The 20,120-nt window shown below is 38.3% G+C and overlaps 1 protein-coding gene across 1 annotated transcript in view; it reads left to right on the forward strand.

Annotated features, from left to right (window-relative positions):
* Positions 1–6,477: 6,477 nt before the first annotated feature.
* The window catches only part of LOC143542502 (uncharacterized), a 44,994-nt gene continuing 31,351 nt past the window's right edge, over positions 6,478–20,120 (forward strand). Inside the window, exon 1 of the mRNA XM_077035074.1 lies at positions 6,478–6,481. The gene's annotated coding sequence lies outside the window, so the exon portion shown is untranslated. The remainder of the gene's footprint in view (positions 6,482–20,120) is intronic.

Here is a 20,120-nt window from a genome sequence, read left to right on the forward strand (position 1 = left end):
TCACTGTAGCTTAGCATAATTACATCATTTACATACATACATACATACTTATATCATGATTACAAGTGTTAACTTGTGAATACTCATAACTGTTTTCTTGAAACTCGTGAAACTCACCAACTCTAGTAGTTGACCCGTTTTAAACTACTTTTTAGGTGTACCTAAATCGGAATGATTTGGTGATCTGTTACTTGCCCAAGGTGGGTGGTTGATGCTATGTGAATAGAAGCAAGGGGGTTCGTAGTAAGATCGTATAGTTAACAAACTAGTTTTGTTTGTATCACCTAGACTATAAAACAATGATAGAACAATGAAATGTACTATATTGTAAATTAGCTTGTGATGTTTCTTTATAAACAATGTGTTGATACCAGAGGTGTCTATTACATTCCCGTTTTACGCTTCCGCATTGTGCTAGTCGATGTGTGACATCTCTCCCCAGCATACAGGAGTTCTACAATGTCTATCATACAACATCTCGAATGGAGGCATGCCAGTACTCGAATGGTAGCTTTTGTTGTAAGAGAATTCTGCTAAGTGAAGATGATCATCCCAACTTCATCCAAAATTTAACACGCAAGCACGTAGCATATCCTCAAGGGTTTGGATAGCCCGCTCAGACTGCCCATTTGTTTGGGTATGATATGCAGTGCTGATGTTCAATCTCGTTCCCATAGCTTCATGGAACCTCTTCCAAAATCGGGAAGTAAAGTGGGTATCTCTGTCGAATACGATCGACAATGGCACCCCATGCTTCGTTACAACTTCTTTAATAAACACATTCACTAAGGATTCTGACGAGATGGCCTCTCGTATAGGCAGAAAGTGAGCACTCTTGGTCAAAGGGTCCACAATCACCCAGATGGTATCATGATTCTTAGCTGTACGCGGTAACTTAGTTATGAAATCCATGGTGATGTGTTCCCATTTCCACTCGGGTATCTCCAAAGGCACCATATTCCCATACGGTTTCTGGTGTTCTGTTTTAACTTGTAAGCAAGTCAAGCACTTGCTGACATACTAAACTACTTCATTCTTCATACGTGGCCACCAATAGTCTTTCTTCAAGTCTTGATACATCTTGTTAGATCCTGTATGAATCGAGTATCGAGATTTATGAGCCTCATCTAGGATTCGTCTTCTGAGACTCCCGTGTTGTGGAATCCACATCCGATCAAATCTGATCTCTACACCTTGTGTATTATCAATCAACTCAGTCTATTGCCCATAAATCCTCTCTTTCTTCATTAACCCTTTATCTGCAAGTACTTATGTCTGAGCCTTGCTGATTTCTGTAAAGAGATCTGAGTTGACAATCAGCTTGTAAGACTTCACAGCCGCTATCACTTCCTCATTCTTCCGGCTTAGAGCATCGGCTACCACATTAGCCTTTCCTGGGTAATACTTGATTTCACAGTCGTAGTCTTTAATCAACTCTAGCCATCTTCTTTGTCTCATATTCAACTCCTTCTGCTCGATGAAGTATTTAAACTCTTGTGATCCGTATAGATAGTACACTTAGTACCATACAAGTTATGTCTCCAGATCTTAAGAGCATGTACTACAGCTGCTAATTCTAAGTCATGCGTTGGGTACGTACTTTCATGAACCTTCAATTGTCTAGATGCATAAGCTATAACCTTCCCTCATTGCATTAACACGCAACCTAACCCTTGATGTGAAGCGTCAGCACAAACTACTAAATCCTCGTTAACGTCAGGTAAAACAAGAATTGGAGCTTGCGTGAGCCTCTTTTTCAATTCCTCGAACGCCTCTTCCTGGAACTTACCCCAATTGAACACCACAGTCTTTCAGGTCATGCCGGTCAACGGTGCGGCTATCTTGGAGAAACCTTGGATGAATCTCCTATAATAACCAGCCAGCCCTAAGAAACTACGTATCTTAGTCGGGTTTTACGGTGTCTTCCAATTGTTTATCACCTCAATCTTTTCTGGGTCCAAAGTAATCCCCTCGGGATTGATTATGTGACCTAGAAACCGCACTTCACGCAACCAGAGCGCACACTTTGAAAACTTGGCGTACAGTTTCTCATCTTTCAAAACTTTCAATATTTCTCTAAGATGCTTAGCATGATCAGTCTCGCTTTTCGAATAAATCAGTATATCATCGATGAAAACGATAACTGACTTGGCTAACATCGGCCGACATACCCTATTCATCATGTCCATGAATGTCACGGGAGCATTCATTAGACCAAACGACATCACAAGAAACTCGTAGTGTCCGTACCGCATCCGAAACGTTATCTTAGGGATGTCTGCCTCTTTCACTTTCAACTGATGATAGCCCGATCGAAGGTCTATCTGCGAGAACCAGCTAGCACCTTGTAATTGATCGAACAAGTCGTCAATCTGTGGCAACGGATATCTATTTTTCACCATAAGCTTATTCAACTCACGATAATCGATACACATTCTCATACTTCCGTCTTTTTTCTTCACGAACAACACCGTTGCGCCCCACGGGGAAAGACTCGTTTGTATGAAACCTTTGAGGAGTTCTTGCAGTTGGGACATCAATTCTTTCATCTCGGACGGTTCCAGTCGGTAAGGTGCTTTCGCGACGGGCTGTGCTCCTGGTACTAACTCTATCTGAAATTCAACCTCTCGTTCCGGTGGCAACCCTGGAAGGTCCTCAGGGAACACTTCGGGATAGTCACACACTATAGGAACATCTCTCACTTCCCTTACCTCCACCGAAGTGTCGACAACATACACCGGTAGGCACCGCACCCTCGCTTTAACATTTTCTCGGCTTTTATCATCGTAATGACATTAAGCCCTGATCTTTCCTTATCACCATAAACCGTCACTGTACCACCATCTAAGAACTTTAACCTTATCAATCTACTCTTACACACTATCTGAGCCTAAAACTCAGACAGCCAATCCATTCCTAAAACCACATCGAACCCTCCTAATGTCATTACATAAAGAGTAGCAGGGAATTCACGGCCCTCTAATTCTATCTTACCGTCCTTAACCATTCTCATTATCCTAACGGAAGTATCACTAGCCGTTTCTACCATAAACATTTCGGGCACACGAGTACATGTAATTTTAGCTAATTTACAAAATGTTACATCTACGAAACTTTGGGAATCTGCATGGCTTGTTCCTGAGTCAGCATGTAAGCCCTTGTCTTTGGCCTATTCTTCTCAGCATCTCTCTTTCCACTACCTCCAGCTTCACCTTCATTACACTATCTCACAAAGTGACCCGTCTTCCCGCACTTGTAACACATGGGTTTAGCATTACACTCTGGAGCATAATGCCCCATCTTCTCACACTTGTAGCATCCATTCGATCCCAATCTACACTCTCCACCATGAGCCTTTCCACCCTTATGGCACACATCAGTACCTTTTCCCCACTTGCGTTCACCACCGTGCAATTTCCCACAAGTTTGACACGGTTTCTTCTCCCACACCTTACGTTTCTTGTCTCTTGGGTTCCGCAGCTGAGTACCGTGCCTTTTTCCCTGAATATCCCACTTCCTGCCTTTCTTCATCTCAACCACCGCTTGATTCACTGCTAGGTCCTCGCAAACCACTTCCGTGAGTTCAACTGCGGAATCAAAAGTAGCAGGTCTACTTGCCCTGACCAGTGTGCGAACGCTCAGTGGCAGTCCTCTGACATAACACTTGATTCTCTTAGTTTTAGTATTCCCCATTTCGGGCACAAGTCTTGACATACGGTTAAACTCAGTGGTGTACTCACGGTGTGTCATCTTTCCCGCTTTCAAGTTTAGGAATCTCATCCCTGCTCTCTCAACCTCAGCATCGGCACAAAACTTCTTCATTACCATCTCTCTCAAATCATCCCATCTCACAGCCTTAATTTCAGCAGCAGTCTTTCTTTGTTCAACATTTTCCCACCAAAACATAGCTTCATCACCAAACGACTGAGTAGCAAAACCCACAGCTTGGTCGGGATGGCACTCGCTAATGCGGATAGCCTTACCCATCGCAGTTATCCACTGTAGAGTCGCGATTACGTCACCAGTACCAGTCAGCTGTGGTGGGTCACAACCCTTGAAGGTTCTGTAGTTGCAACCACCTCGGCCTCTCTTACCGTCATTAACCTTCACAGAACGAACTTCACTTGATGCCTTAACCTCAGTCTCAATATCCTTCTTACCACTCTCCCCAGTCTTCTCAACAGTCTTAGTACGGCTTTCAGTAGACTTGTCTGATTGAACATTCTTCACTGCAGCAGCAACGGCTTGAGTAATCGCAGCTTGAATAGCATGATCGAGTTGATACTCTTCTTCACGTACAGTCAGGCTTCTGTCTTCACTAAGCTCAGTAATCGGTTCCTCAGAGGGTACTGGGTTGATATGGGGCCTACAACGACGCCCCTTGCGCCCTCCTTTCCCAGCAGTAGACTTAGCACCAACCATCTGAATTCTAAAGGAAAAACACAAACATTGTCACGTGAGGAACTATTTGGTACAAGGATAGTAAGGCTGCAGGTAATACAGTGGCCAGCAGGGATTAGCTGCTCACGTTACTTTCCGTGTCCCATACACTTCCTTTCGTGAGTCTACTTGTGCTTGGTTCTACTTAAAGCAGTTAGAGAATCAAACATTTCAAATACAAACAAGCAATTCTATCATTAACAATTCATATAAATTTCCTTACTTATCCCTGCGTTATACGTAAGGAAATTCACGTATTAAGCTTGCTGAGTGACACATAGCATTCTCTGACTGGCATCTTCTTTCTTTCTTCTTTAAGTCCCATTCTCTGTTCGAGCCTAAGCATGTAGCAGGATTATTCTCACAAACTTATGCTCTGATACCTACCTATAAGGCCCCCGACCCCGAGTACCCTGCTTTCACGCTAGTTGGATTTAATCATTCACATAATTCAGAAAATCAGAGTTAATTAAAACAATTTGCAGAATAAAAGTCAACCATTCTTACATAACATAAATACTTTGTCTTAAACGGAAATAACATAAGTCTCAAACATTAAATATACATAACACGTGACTCTTCTTTTCTTTGATGCTAGTCTTCTTTTATTTACCACGTGTCTCCCTCATGCCACCAGTTTCATCTTATTTGCCTGCGTGCATACTAAAAGTCAGCTACTCTGAGTGAGTTCTAGATAATCAATTAACATACATACAGTCATAGTCATACTTATACGTGTCCGAAGATACGTATTCCATACATTACTTACCATTACTCATTCATACATACATTACGTACATGCATACGTACTTACATACTTTCTTTCTTGCTCTTCCTATAGTATATGGTAAACTATCCTGCTTCTTCTATCTCAGATATTCTTAGGGTCTGGTCCCTCTATCTCAGATGTTATCAGGGTCTGGTCCCTACTATCTCAGATATTATTAGGGTCTAATCCCTACTGCCTCAATCTCAGATATTATTAGGGTCTGGTCCCTGTCATCTCAGATATTATTAGGTTCTGATCCCTGTCATCTCATATATTATTAGGGTCTGGTCCCTTCATCTCTCTTAACCATACAACCATACATGTCCTGTCAACTATCCATACTTTCATATCATACGTGCATACTTTACCTGTCTTATGTATATAATATATATAGCTATATACATATTCATTCATATAACATTATATAACAATAACATTTAATGCACAATAACACACGTATCTTACACTTATCACTTAGGATAAGTGTTTTATTTATCACATAGGAGTATGCACACAGCCCCGAAAAACATCACAGAGAAAGGGGCTAGAACTCACCTGCAGTCTATTCCTTTCCGAATTAATAGTGATGCCTTTCTTCAACTGAGCCCAACTAACTGTTAATAACTGACATATATTAATCCTCTATATTGTTTGCTATATATTTTTTTTCTAAAGTTAACGGGGTTAACTTTTAATGTAACCGAACCGACATGTACCTTTCTTAAACCGATCATATTAATTTAATACACTTAAACTTCTTTATTATTATTATTATTATTTCATTATTCTCAATTCACATTCTTAACTTGTCTTAAGTTCTCATCTTCACACCTTATTATATATATATATATATAATATTTTACAAGTTATCTTACGTCCATGCATTCCTTTCAATCCTTCCATTAACATCATGGGCTTTTATGTTCAAGTGTTTCAAAATGGGTCCCATAAATCATTGGTTTAGTTTAGGGCGGGTTACGGGTTTTAACTGAGTCAGTTCTCGGGTTCGGGTCTATTTATCTCTCACAATTTGCTTTTGTTACTATAGGGTATTATTATTAGTATTAAAGACATTTATTGATTGACCAAAATACCCCTCCCCCTTATAACCTAAAAGTCGTGACCTAGGAGACCCCCCCCCCTTCGTCACTTTCATCTCACATGTCTCTCTATTCTTCCTTCCTCACCCATATATGTCGCCGTCACCTCCCTTCCATTTCCGGCCACCATGACAACCACATCGAAGGATATAGGATGGCCGGTCCATTTCTAGTTGCTTCACATCTCAAAGATTGGAGAATGATGATGGAATAATGAGGATAAGGATAAAATTAGTGTTTAAATAGTCAAAGTCCAAAGGCTTTTAGGCCCATAATCACCCTCATGTCCAATAACTTCTCTTAATCTTATCCACACTCAACATATTATTTAATTAATTTGAAGCGACGTCACACGACACGATAACTAAAATAAACTCGCAATATTTTATTCATTTATTATAGAAATGATGACGTTACACCTTAAAACGATCAGGCTTAAACCCTAAAACGTTTAGGCTAAAAACCTAAAACGTTCAGGCTTAAATCCTGATAAATTTAAGGTTAAAACCCATCACTCAAAACTCAAAATTTATCGATTGAAGCTTTAAATTGATGATTAATTGGACAATTTCAAGGTGAACTGATCAATTAAGTTCAACAATTTCAATTTAATTGATCAACTGACTTGTGAACAATGATCGATGGTTGTGACGGAAGAGGACGATGCTCATGACGGTAGACGAAGGTTGCGACAGTGAACGAAATCATTGGACGGTGAGGGATTGTTGAACGGTGATGGTAAAGGTGGACGGAATCGAAGGGAGAATAATTGGTCGGAGACCGGCTGGGGTGGTTGTGATTTTGGGGTTAGCATGGTTATTGAAAATCGACGTTTCAAAGTGTCGCGTACCTATCGTACGATAAATGATGAATGTATCTGATCATTATGTATGTATGTATGTATGTATGTATGTATGTATGTATGTATGTATGTATGTATGTATGTATGTATGTATGTGTGTGTGTGTATGTATCTATGTATGTATGTCACACCCCGTTAAGCGATTTGCGGAAGCGTAAAACATGAATGTAACAGACACCTCTGATATTAACCACATTGTTTATAAAGAAAAATGCAAACTACTTTACAATATTTTACATTGATCTAACCTCATTTACAACTAGGTGATACAAACTAAATCCAGCCCGTTAAGCGGCTTTACTTCCTATTAGCACACTTGCATCAATTCACTCAGCATCGATCGCAAGTCAAACAAGTAGCACATTGACTTACTAATCCAATACAGTACCTGAAAAACATGTTAAAGAGGGTCAACTACAAATAGTTGGTGAGTTTCACAAGTTTCAATAAATCATTTAAGCGTACAATAATCGCAGTTTTGTAAATACGCAACAATATATGTATGTACGTTCACAAGTACGTTTGTTGGTATGTTTATGATGTAATTATGCTAAGCTACAGTGAAGCCTTGACTGTCTGTGGTGCGTGCATCCATTTCCCACGCTCAATCAACCACTGTGGCCCCCTTTTCGCCCACAACATGCCCCGAGTAGCTATGTCTAACACTACATACCGTGTTTGTATAATTATGGTCATGTGCAAACGGGATAATGTCTCTGCAAACCGTGCTGGCCCCGCCTGGGTTTGTCAAACCAATAGTACTATTCACAAGCCACCAGCTCGAAGTTAATCACTGTGTTAGTGGGGACTTTCGTGTGTTAGCACTTAGATAATTCCCATCATTAAACAGTTTAGAGTATGTATAGATATGTATCAACATGTTTTTCACGCCAAAAGTTTGTAAAAGCAGTTTAAAAGCGGGGTCATGAAACTCACTGTTTTGTAGGCACTCAGTGTGTGGTCAGCTCGGGGTTCGTTTCACTTGCTATCACTTAGTCCCTATAATAATATTATAATAATATTAATATTTTAATATTATTATAATCTCAATGCTAAATCGGGCTATATAGCTAGTCTGGATATAGCTGTTATATCCAGAAAGTGTCAGTAGGTTTAGATTGTGATGTTGTTCAATGTCTAATACTTAAAATTGAACTTGGCTAAGTTTCTCCGTTTTCCCAGCTGGGCCAAGTTGTTCGTTTATGCGTTCAGAAAACAGTTATGGGTAAGTAAGCTTGGGTAAATGCGTTGGTCGATAAAATGATTAAGTTATAAAGAAAGATCACACATTGGGGTTCTAGATTCGCTACGGGGCCCGTTTCCGTTTATTCAGTTTGATTTGAGGAGAAACGCGCACAATCTATCCAGATTGTCCAGGTTTCTCATAAAAAGGTTCGTTTTTACATAATTAATCCACGAATATGATTTTTGATCACTCTTGGTGTTCTGATATTCCCGCATGTTCGTTAATCACGAACTTGCCGGTTTTTATTAGAATTGAATTTGTTTAATTTTCAAATTAGAATAATTAATTAACCGTTAATCATTAAATTATGAAAATTTAGTCACTTAACAATTAAAATATGTAGATTTTTATAAAAATATTTCTGGAATTATTTACTGGTTTATTAATTTATAAAAATTCATTTTTCCTGCTATTTATAGCCTGAAAATCATCTGTTTATCCCAAACGATTTCCAAAAATTCCACAAAAATTTCTGGATGTTAAAATTATATCCCAAAACCATATGAATCAATTCCAGAATGTAACAACCTTTTTCAATATTCTTTTCGGCCCAAATTCGGCAATAAAAATTCATACGAACGCATATGCACAAAACACCTTTAGACTTTTCCAAATGATCCCAAATTTCATATGTGATCCAAATATACCAAATATGAGTCCCCCACAAAATTTCATATTTTTTCAAGTATTTTAACTATTTTTCCCAAATAAACGTCCCAATTCGGTAATAAATTTTCCAAATAATCTCGGATGGTCAAAAAATTACCAAATTTGAACAGGGACTCAATGATATAGTCTCTGATGTCCCTGAAGAATTTCAAGACCTAAAAATATGCACATCATAACCTTAACCTAAACAGCCCGTAATCGAGTGTTTCGGTATTACCTTAGCGGGTTTTGCTCGTTTTTGCCTTTCTAATCAAGGTTTCAATCTCTTGTGCTTCTATGCAGGCTAGATACAAGTCCTATATCATAAACCAAGCAAATTTCATCAACAAAACAGCCCCATAACTTAGGGTTTCGGCTAGCGTGTAAAAACGAACTTTTGAACCGTAAAAATGTCGTTTCAACCCTTTAATCCGTGTTTATGGCCAAAAAAAACTATCAAACCAGGTTCCTTACCATGTGTATGATCAAAACATGTCTATGGACCATTTTTGGGATTTTTACATGGTTAGGAATGATTTTTGGTAATCAAACTATGTTTATATGGTAGTTATCAAGGTTAAACAAGTGTAAAAGTTACTTATTTAAGTTATTTACCTTAGGGTTTGAAGAGATTCTGGAAAAAATGAGTTGCAGCTGCTTGGACTTGAAGTTTTTTGGTTAAATTTGATGTATAAACAAGCTTACATGTTAAGCTATATAAAAAATGGGGGGTGGGGTATGGCTTGCGGCCGGACTGCCTTCATGGGCCCATTTTGGGCCTATTTTGGCCCAAATTTTGATTTTTCAAGCTGTGCGAAAACGAGTGTTTTTCAGCTAGTTTTGTGTAAATTTATAAAAACATACTATACGTTTGTAAAAATCGAAAATATTTTCACGGATTGCTTAAAACATTTCAAATAAGTGTTTGGTAAGTCTTTTTTGGCTTAACGGATGATACAATGCTTGGTTTGTAACTATCTTTCGTGTTGAAATCTATAACGGATACTTAAACGAGCATGTTTTCATTTAACTTGTTTGCTATCGAACTAAGGCCATAATACTAAAATATTAGCTTATATTAAACGTATATCACTTACAGATGTCCCCCCGGGATATCTGGGTCATAACCAGACCCATTCGGTTAATCGTTCGATCGTTACGTAATAAGCGTTTAATCGTTAAATTGGGTAACCACGTACTAAGGTGTACCTGGTTTTGGCTCAAATGTCACAATGTATGTATGTATGTATGTATGTATGTATGTATGTATGTATGTATGTATGTGTGTGTGTATGTATGTATGTGTGTATGTCTGTTTGTGTATGTATGTATGTATGTATGTATGTATAGAGTAAGGATCCTAAGAGAACCCTTTGCAAATTGAGAACCATTTTGTACCACTAAAAAAAACCTTTAAAAAAATATTTAAAAAATTATAAAACAAAAAAAAATGAAAATTTTAAAAAAGTAAAAAAAAAACCAAAATTCTTATATTTCATTCCGGTTTCATAACCCCCCCCCCCCCTAAAAAAAATAATTCGTATTATACCTATACACATGTGTAAAATTTCATTTAAATCTATGGTTACTTAATGCACCCGTACATATGTACATTATCATTTACCTTAAATTATACATATGTGTATAAAAAAAATATATGTGTACATATATGGGCATATTATTCATATAGGTATACTTTATCTGAACCAACAATCTTTTTTTTTAAACCAGGATGATTAATAAGAATTTTGGTTTTTTTTTTACTTTTTTTATTTTTGTGTTTTTTTTGGTTTTATGATTTTTTTTTTATTTTTGGGTTTTTATGGTTCAAAATGGTTCTCAATTCTCAAAAAGTTCTCACATGATCCTGATCCTATATATATATATATATACACACACCTCCTCCAGTCGTCACTAGCCTCTGCCTGTAAGGCCCCCGACCCGGGAACCCTACTTTCTCGCTGGTTGGATTTACTCATTCACATAATTCGTAAAAATCAGAGTTAATTAAAACATTTCGCGGAAATAAAAGTCATTCATTCATTCATAACATAACCTTCTTGTCTTAAAATATCATAACATAAATCCATAAACATAAAACATAAAACATAAAACGACACGGTGTCTTCTTCATAACGATGCCAGTCTTCCTTTTATTTGCCACGTGTCCTCATCAAGCAACTTATTCCATTCTACTTGCCTGCGTGCATACTAAAAGTCAGCTACGCTGAGTGAGTTCTAGTTAATTAACGTACATTACATTCACTTACTTACCAATACCGTCCGAAGATACGTTTGATACTTACTCGTTCGTCTATCATTCAATCATACATATGTACATACATACATACATACATACATTCAGACTTTCATACTTTTTTTTACTAACAACGTACCTCGGATACTATAAAGATCCGGTCCTCACTTACCTTGGATAAGGGTCCAGTGCCCTACATACCTCGGAATTATAAGGATCCGGTGTCCTTCATACCTTGGATCTCCTCAGAGTCTAGTCCCTACTTACCTTGGATATTATAAGGGTCCAGTGCCCTACATAACTCGGTTATTATTAGGGCCCGGTGCCCTCTAACATACCATACCATTCTAACTTCATTTCATTTCCTTTCTAATTCTATCAATCATAACTAATATAACATTACGTGCATACTAATTAATCAATCCATAACGTTCACATTCATACACAAACATATATATAATATACACTTACCATTTAATTTAAGTGTATAAATCTAAACACATCGTAGTATGCACACAGCCCCGAAAACATAACACATAAAAGGGGCTAGAACTCACCTGGATCCTGTTACGTTCACCGTTTATAGTAATGTCCTTCCTGAGTTGTGCGCGGCTAACTGTTAACACATATATTCATTAATTAACCACGTACTAACATAATTAATTAGATTTATATTTATTAATCTAGCGTACTTGATAGGCTAGGCTCGTTTGTTTGGGCTAACAAATCTAATGAAATAACTTTATTTAACGACGGTCTCTATTTCGCGTTCGTATCCTCCCTATATATATATATATATATATAAGATGATATATATATATATATATATATATATATATATATATATATGAATATATTTTCTTTGCTTTAACTAATTATTTATCTTAAAAATATATCTGGTTATTTGGGGGTGACGAGGTTGGTTGGTTGGATTTGTTCATTTTGTTGGATTATATTAGATTAGGTAGGAATTGCCCAGTTCACATAGCATGACTCAGTTCGCATCCCCCCCCCCCCCCCCCCCCCCCCCCCAGTTCGCTTCGCTTGTACCCCAATCTGTTTCGCATAGCCCAAGTCGCTTCCAGTTTCGCGCGAAAAAATGTTACGAGAGCAAGGATTCGAACTCGGCTCCCCCACCTCACACTCCAACGCCTTAACCATTTTGCTGTAGCAGCTGGTTGATATTATTATAAGTCCCATTCCTTATATCCTGCTACTAATATATGGGAATGTGTGAGGTCTATGACTGCAGCTACTTTCTTTCTTGTTGTCTATTGTTATTATTATTATTATAAGGAAAGATACTACTCCATATTATTATTATATTTATTATTAGTATTATATTATTATCATTATTCTCACATCCTCACGCTGCTACTGTAGTCAATTATTATATTATACTATTATAATAATTATTATTGTTATTATTATTATTCTATTACTATTAAAATCCAACTTGGTTAGTTTCAAATTCCCATCTTTTATTCGCGATTTATCTCGTTAGATTTACAAGTCATGAACGAGTCAACGAGTCCGACTCCAAAAGTTCATCTTTTAACATCAAGTTTATATTTTTATTAACCCTTAGGCCCCGATCTAAGGTTCTACCAATTTTCATGGAGAACCGACCCCAAATGAACCACCTTTACACTACAAACGTACCTCTAGCGAAATTCGTTTCAGAACTTAATCTTTACACGAGCTAGATCTTGATTCTTCTTGTTGTTTGGATGCGAAAATCACTAAAACGACTTGGATCTCGTTCTCGGGTTTCAAAGTATGGACAGTGTGTGTTGGTAAAAATGGAAAGGTATGGAATATGAGATCTAGGGTTTTTAGGAAAGGTTAAGAGGTACTTATACCCTTACCTCATGGACCTTAGGCCCATTAATTTACTAAGTCCATGTTTTATTGTTAAGTCAATAACCATTTAAGCTTACATTCTCTCATTTTAATTTATTTACTTATTATACGAAATTTAAATAACAAGTTTATTTAAATATTACTTTATTTATTTTTCTAAAAGTCGGACGTTAGAACTCTCTCCCCCTTAAAGAGGTTTCGTCCTCGAAACCTATCTATTACATAAACAATTGCGGTTAGAACTTACGCATCTCCTCCTCTGATTCCCATGTCGCATCGGATCCCTTGCGATGTTTCCAGATCACCTTAACTAAAGGGATAACCTTTTGACGAAGTTGCTTATCCTTACGGTCAACAATCTCAACTGGCTGCTCGATATAATTCAATCGCTCATCAACTTCTATGTCCATTAACGGCACGTGCGACGTGTCGTCTGCAAGACACTTCCTTAGGTGAGAAACGTGAAAGGTAGAGTGAATCCCTTCCAGTTCTTTAGGTAAATCGAGCTTATACGCCACTTCTCCTACACGAGCGATGATCTTAGACGGTCCAATATACCTTGGACTCAACTTTTCTCTCTTTCCAAAACGAATGATGCCTTTCCACGGTGAGACCTTAAGCATCGCGTTGTCGCTAACGTTAAACTTGATCGGTCGTCGTCGCTTATCAGCATAAGATTTTTGACGATCTTGAGCATCTTTCATCCTTGCCTTGATTTGATCAAACTTCGAGGTGGTTTCTTGCACAACTTCCAGACTACCAATCTCTTTCTGACCAATCTCTCCCCAGCATACAAGAGTTCTGCAACGTCTACCATACAACATTTCGAAAGGAGGCATTCCAATGCTAGAATGATAGCTATTATTGTACGAGAACTCTGCTAGATGAAGATGATCATCCCAACTTCCACCAAAATCTAACACGCATGCACGTAGCATATCCTCAAGGGTTCGGATAGTCCGCTCAGACTGCCCATCTGTTTGAGGATGATACGCCGTGCTGATGTTCAATCGTGTTCCCATAGCTTCATGGAACCTCTTCCAGAATCGGGAAGTAAAACGGGTATCTCTGTCGGATACGATCGACAACGGCACCCCATGCTACCACTTCTTTAATGAACACATTCGCTAACGTTTCTGATGAGATGGCCTCTCGTATAGGCAGAAAGTGATCACTCTTAGTCAAACGGTCCACAATCACCCAAATGGTATCATGATTCTTAGCTGTACGTGGTAGCTTAGTTATGAAATCCATAGTGATGTGTTCTCATTTCCACTCAGGTATTTCTAGGGGCTGTAGCTTCCCATACGGTTTCTGATGTTCTGCTTTGACTTGCAAGCAAGTCACGCACTTACTGACATAATCAACCACTTCATTCTTCATACCAGGCCACCAATAGTCCTTCTTCAAGTCTTGATTCATCTTGTTAGATCCTGGATGAATCGAATATCGAGATTTATGAGCCTCGTCTAGGATTCGACTTCTGAGATTCCCATGGCGCGGAATCCACATTCGATCAAATCTGATCTTTACGCCTCGCGTATTATCAATCAACTCAGTCTGTTGCCCATAAATCCTTTCTTTCTTCATTAACCCTTCGTCTGCAAGTACTTCCGTCTGGACTTTGCTGATTTCTGTAAAGAGATCTGTGTTGACAATCAGTTTGTAAGACCTTACAGTAGCTAACACTTCCTCATTCTTCCGGCTTAAGGCGTCAGCAACTACATTAGCCCTTCCCGGGTAATACTTGATTTCACAATCATAGTCTTTGATCAACTCTAGCCACCTTCTCTGTCTCATATTCAATTCTTTCTGCTCAAAGAAGTATTTCAAACTCTTGTGATCCGTATAGATAGTACACTTAGTACCATACAAGTAGTGTCTCCAAATCTTAAGAGCATGTACTACAGCTGCTAACTCTAAGTCATAGGGTATGTACATTCGTGAACCTTCAGTTGTCTGGACGCATAAGCTATGACCTTTCCTCGTTGCATCAACACGCAACCTAACCCTTGATATGAAGCGTCAGCATAAACTTCTAAATCCTCATTACCATAGGGTAAAACAAGAATCGGAGCTAACGTGAGCCTTTTCTTTAATTCTTCAAACGCCTCTTCCTGGAATCTACCCCAACTGAACACCACAGTCTTTCGGGCCATACTGGTCAACGGTGCGGATATCTTGGAGAAACCTTGAATGAATCTCCGATAATAACCGGCCAACCCTAAGAAACTGCGTATCTCAGTCGGATTTTGCGGCGTCTTCCAATTCTTTATTGCCTCAATCTTAGCCGGGTCCACAGTAATCCCTTCAGGAGTGATTATGTGACCTAAAAACTGCACTTCACGTAACCAGAACGCGCATTTAGAGAATTTGGCGTACAGTTTCTCTTCTTTCAAAACGTCCAATACTTCTCTCAGATGCATAGCATGATCAGACTCGCTTTTCGAATAAATTAGTATATCGTTGATGAAAACGATAACCCACTTGTCTAACATTGGTCAACATACCCTATTCATCATGTCCAAAAATGCCGCGGGGACATTCGTTAGACCGAATGACATCACGAGGAACTCGTAGTGTCCATACCGCGTCCGAAACGCTGTTTTAGGAATGTCTGCCTCTTTCACCTTCAACTGATGATAGCCCGATAGAAGGTCTATCCGCGAGAACCAGCTAGCACCTTGTAACTGATCGAACAAGTCGTCAATCCGTGGCAACGGATACCTATTCTTTACTGTAAGCTTATTCAGCTCACGATAATCGATACACATCCTCATACTTCCGTCTTTCTTCTTCACGAACAACACCGGCGCGCCCCACGGGGAAACACTCGGTCGTATGAAACCTTTGTCGAGGATTTCTTGCAGTTGGGACATCAGTTCTTTCATTTCAGATGGCGCCAGTCGGTATGGTGCTTTCGCGACGGGCTGTGCTCCTGGTACTAACTCAATCTGAAATTCTACCTCTCGTTCCGGTGGCAACCCAGGAAGGTCCTCAGGAAACACCTCGGGATAGTCGCACACTATAGGAACATCATTCACTTCTTTTGCCTCCGCCGAAGCGTCGACAACATACGCCAGGTAGGCACTGCACCCTCGCTTTAACATCTTATCGGCTTTTATCATCGAAATGACGTTAAACCCTTTACTTTCCTTATCACCATAAACCGTCACTGTACCACCATCCAAAGACTTTAACCTTATTAACCTACTCTTACATACTATCTGAGCTTCGAACTCAGACAACCAATCCATTCCCAAAACCACATCGAACCCTCCTAAGGTCAATTACATAAAGAGTAACAGGGAACTCACATCCTTCTAATTCTATCTTACCGTTCTTCACCATTCTCAAGATCCTAACAGAGGTATCACTAGCCATTTCTACCATAAACGTTTTAGGCACTCGACAACATGTCATTTTAGCTAACTTACAAAATGTCACATCTACGAAACTTCTATTAGCACCTGAATCGAATAAAACAGAAGCAGAAATACCGTTTACGAGAAATGTACCTGTCACAACATCAGGAATTTGTTTAGCTTGCTCCTGCGTCAGCATGTAAGCCCTGGTTCTATGCCTATTCTTTTCAGCATCTCTCTTCCCACTACCTCCAGCTTCACCTTCAGTGCATTCTCGAGCCATATGACCTGTCTTCCCACATTTGTAGCAAGTGAGTTTTGTGTTACATTCATGAGCATAATGCCCCACCTTTCTGCACTTAAAACAGACATTTGACCCAAGTCTGCACTCTCCTCCATGAGGCTTCCCACACTTATGGCAGACATCAGTAACAGCACCCCACTTGCATTCACCACCATGAATTTTCCCACAAGTCTTACACGATTTCCTTTCCCACACCTTCTGCTTTTTATCCTTGGGGTTCCATAACTGAGTACCGTGCCTCTTTCCCTGATTATCCCACTTCTTATCTTTCTTCACTTCCACCACAACTTCGTCCACCGCCAAGTCATCATAGACCATTTCCGACAGTTCAACCGCGAAATCAAAGGTAGCAGGTCTATTCGCTTGGCAATGGTTTAATCGACAACTTATTTTCTTATGGTTTGATTTCATTGCCGCATTTATTACGTTTTGCTTATTTATCATATTAACATTATTTTGGTGTCAAAACTTGGTGATAAACTCACTCAACATGTTTGTTGACAAAACTCCATTTTCTACGCATCTGCAGGTTGCCTGAATTGAAGGATGGACACTTAGAAAGACATTAGGGTTATATTGAAAACAAACTTGAAGTTAACTGATTGTTTATGTTTATTTGAATTTTATTTTTGTATTTGGATATTGTGTGTTATTTGAATAAAATAATTAATTAGATATTGTCACATTTTATATATGATAGTATCTTCGAGTTGTGAGCAATCAGATCACGCCCCGATATTTCCGCCTTAGGTTGGGGTGTGACAACTAGTTCATAAAACCATAACTTTAAACAAATCCCGAATCAATATCAAACTTCAACAAAGGTCCATCATATGCCTAGATAGTCTATAACGTCTAGCCAAGCATCGTAAAATCAAAAACAATAATGTTCAAAGAAATCATGGTGAAAATAAATGAAAACAGAAGAAAATTGATGATAAACCCTTTACAGCTATTTAGATTAGCACACACTTAGGTTTATTTGATTAATAATTATTATTCCTATGATCTTATTGCAAATCAATTATAAAATAGTCAAAAACAAATAGTAGATTACCTAATAGCAACCTATTCTATGATAAACAATCACCAAGGCAACTATGGAATAATAAAAACTCATCAAATAATCATAAGCACACATATGCATCAACTCAATATAATTAAACCTTTTACTAGTTCATAAAACCATAACTTTAAACAAATCCTGAATCAATATCAAACTTCAACAAAGGTTCATCATATGCCTAGATAGTTTATAACGTTTAGCCAAGCATCGTAAAATCAAAAACAATAATGTTCAAAGAAATCATGGTGAAAATAAATGAAAACAGAAGAAAATAGATGATAAAACCCGTGATCTTCGTCTTTGATTGATAAGCACTTCACCGGCTGATTCCTAGCCTTCAAACTCGCTAAAACACGCAATCCTAAGCTCCGGGAAACTCTAAATTCGGTTCTGGTTTGCAGGGAATGTTTAGGGTTGAGTTTAGAGGTGTTTATATAGGTTTCTGGGCCAAAATATCGACAAAAACAAAGAAGATTATGGAAATTTGTTGCCTAGGTGCCACGCGACCATAAAATGGGGACGTGATTGCGCGGCGCGGCTGTGGGTTCATGATCCCTCTGGTTCTCCGTTTTGGCTTGTTTTAGCTCGTTTTTCGCCCTTTTTAGCCACGATCAAGTCCCATAACCTACATTATACAAATATGTTAGTAGTATACAAATTTTACATAAAACCTATCAAAAACTAATAAAATATTATATAAAATATAAACGGGAATTATATATATTTAGCGTTATATCACTATCCCAAAGTGCTACTATGATTTTGTTAAGCATGAGGCCCTACATCAACGTTTTGGATCATGGGAAATACTCCCAGGTAACATATACATCAAAAATACAATTCAAAAAAATGCAGCACATAACTAACACTCTTAACAAAAAATCTCGGATTACATTGGACGTGTCATCACGAACAAACTGACAGGTGTGAACATAAGGAACATCAAAGCAGTCGTGAGAAAGATAAAAATAAAAGACACTAGGTAAACATTAACAGTCTCTCAAACCATTATATATACAGGAGAAACAACAACACATTTAACTAACTTGATTCTCATGTGAAACAACAACATGAATGTTCTCATAACCCTTTGACCAGAAAAGGGAGACTTGGTTGACCACACAACTACTTTTGGGGATATAATCGCAAACATATCAGCAAGAATGACAGATTATAACGGTATATACTAACAATAAAAAAATTAAACCTAACATTGATACATACGAAAAGTTAAACATCAATCGTGTACCCAAACAGGTACGCCACAAATCGAGTCAACCCATATAACAGAAATTATTATCAACCTAACAGGCACCTACTTCCAGCAACATATTTACAGGTAATCAACAAAAACTCCTTTTCAAAAAAAAAAAACGTTCACAACTAACACATAAAGTTGATAAAAAAAAACATATTGTTGCAGCTTCCATTGGATTGGCAAGACACCGAACACACAACACTAATAATAACACGTCAGCTACTGCAGACAATACCTCAACACAACCCAGTAAGAAATTACATAACAAAAATGCAATAAAACTTAAAACGGTCAGTAACGACCCATTTTCGTGTTCTCATAACACCATATGACACTTATGCAGCATCAAAGAACTAACAATACTTGCAAGGCAAAAATCTATGAAGTTAAGACTCACCGAAACTGGTATTTCGCACGGTATTCTGAATGCAAAAACACACTGTAGATACAACATAATGGGAAACCATCTTTTGCATGCACAGACAATAAGATTCTCACTCCAGACTTCCAGCAAGTATCATAACTAGTTATCTTAATGAAATTAAACAACCTAACAAAATACTATTTAATATACATAACAGGTAGTGCCTTAATGCAAAGATCACTGATGACATAGACACAACTAATGATGTAATCTACAATGAAACAATGTTGGATTACCTCAAAACAGATTGCTAGGTGATGGTGGAAGACATGGGATACTACGAACCAAAAACGTTACCACCACCAATCTCTGCAATGATAGGAATGACCATGGACTTTATGCTCACAGTGATGGGACACAAGTTGGTTACCATCAGCAGGATGTCAAAACCAACGACAAACACAAGTCAATCAACTTCATCAGCAACAACAAATCTACCACCACCAACACCTGACCCCAAAACCAAGAGACCATCACAACAAACAACATGTACTAACAAACAATCATAACTACATATA

Source organism: Bidens hawaiensis, unplaced genomic scaffold (assembly GCF_021521415.1).
Source record: "Bidens hawaiensis isolate Kalapana, Puna unplaced genomic scaffold, B.hawaiensis_p1.1 tig00012889_1, whole genome shotgun sequence".
Classification (NCBI taxonomy): domain Eukaryota; kingdom Viridiplantae; phylum Streptophyta; class Magnoliopsida; order Asterales; family Asteraceae; genus Bidens; species Bidens hawaiensis.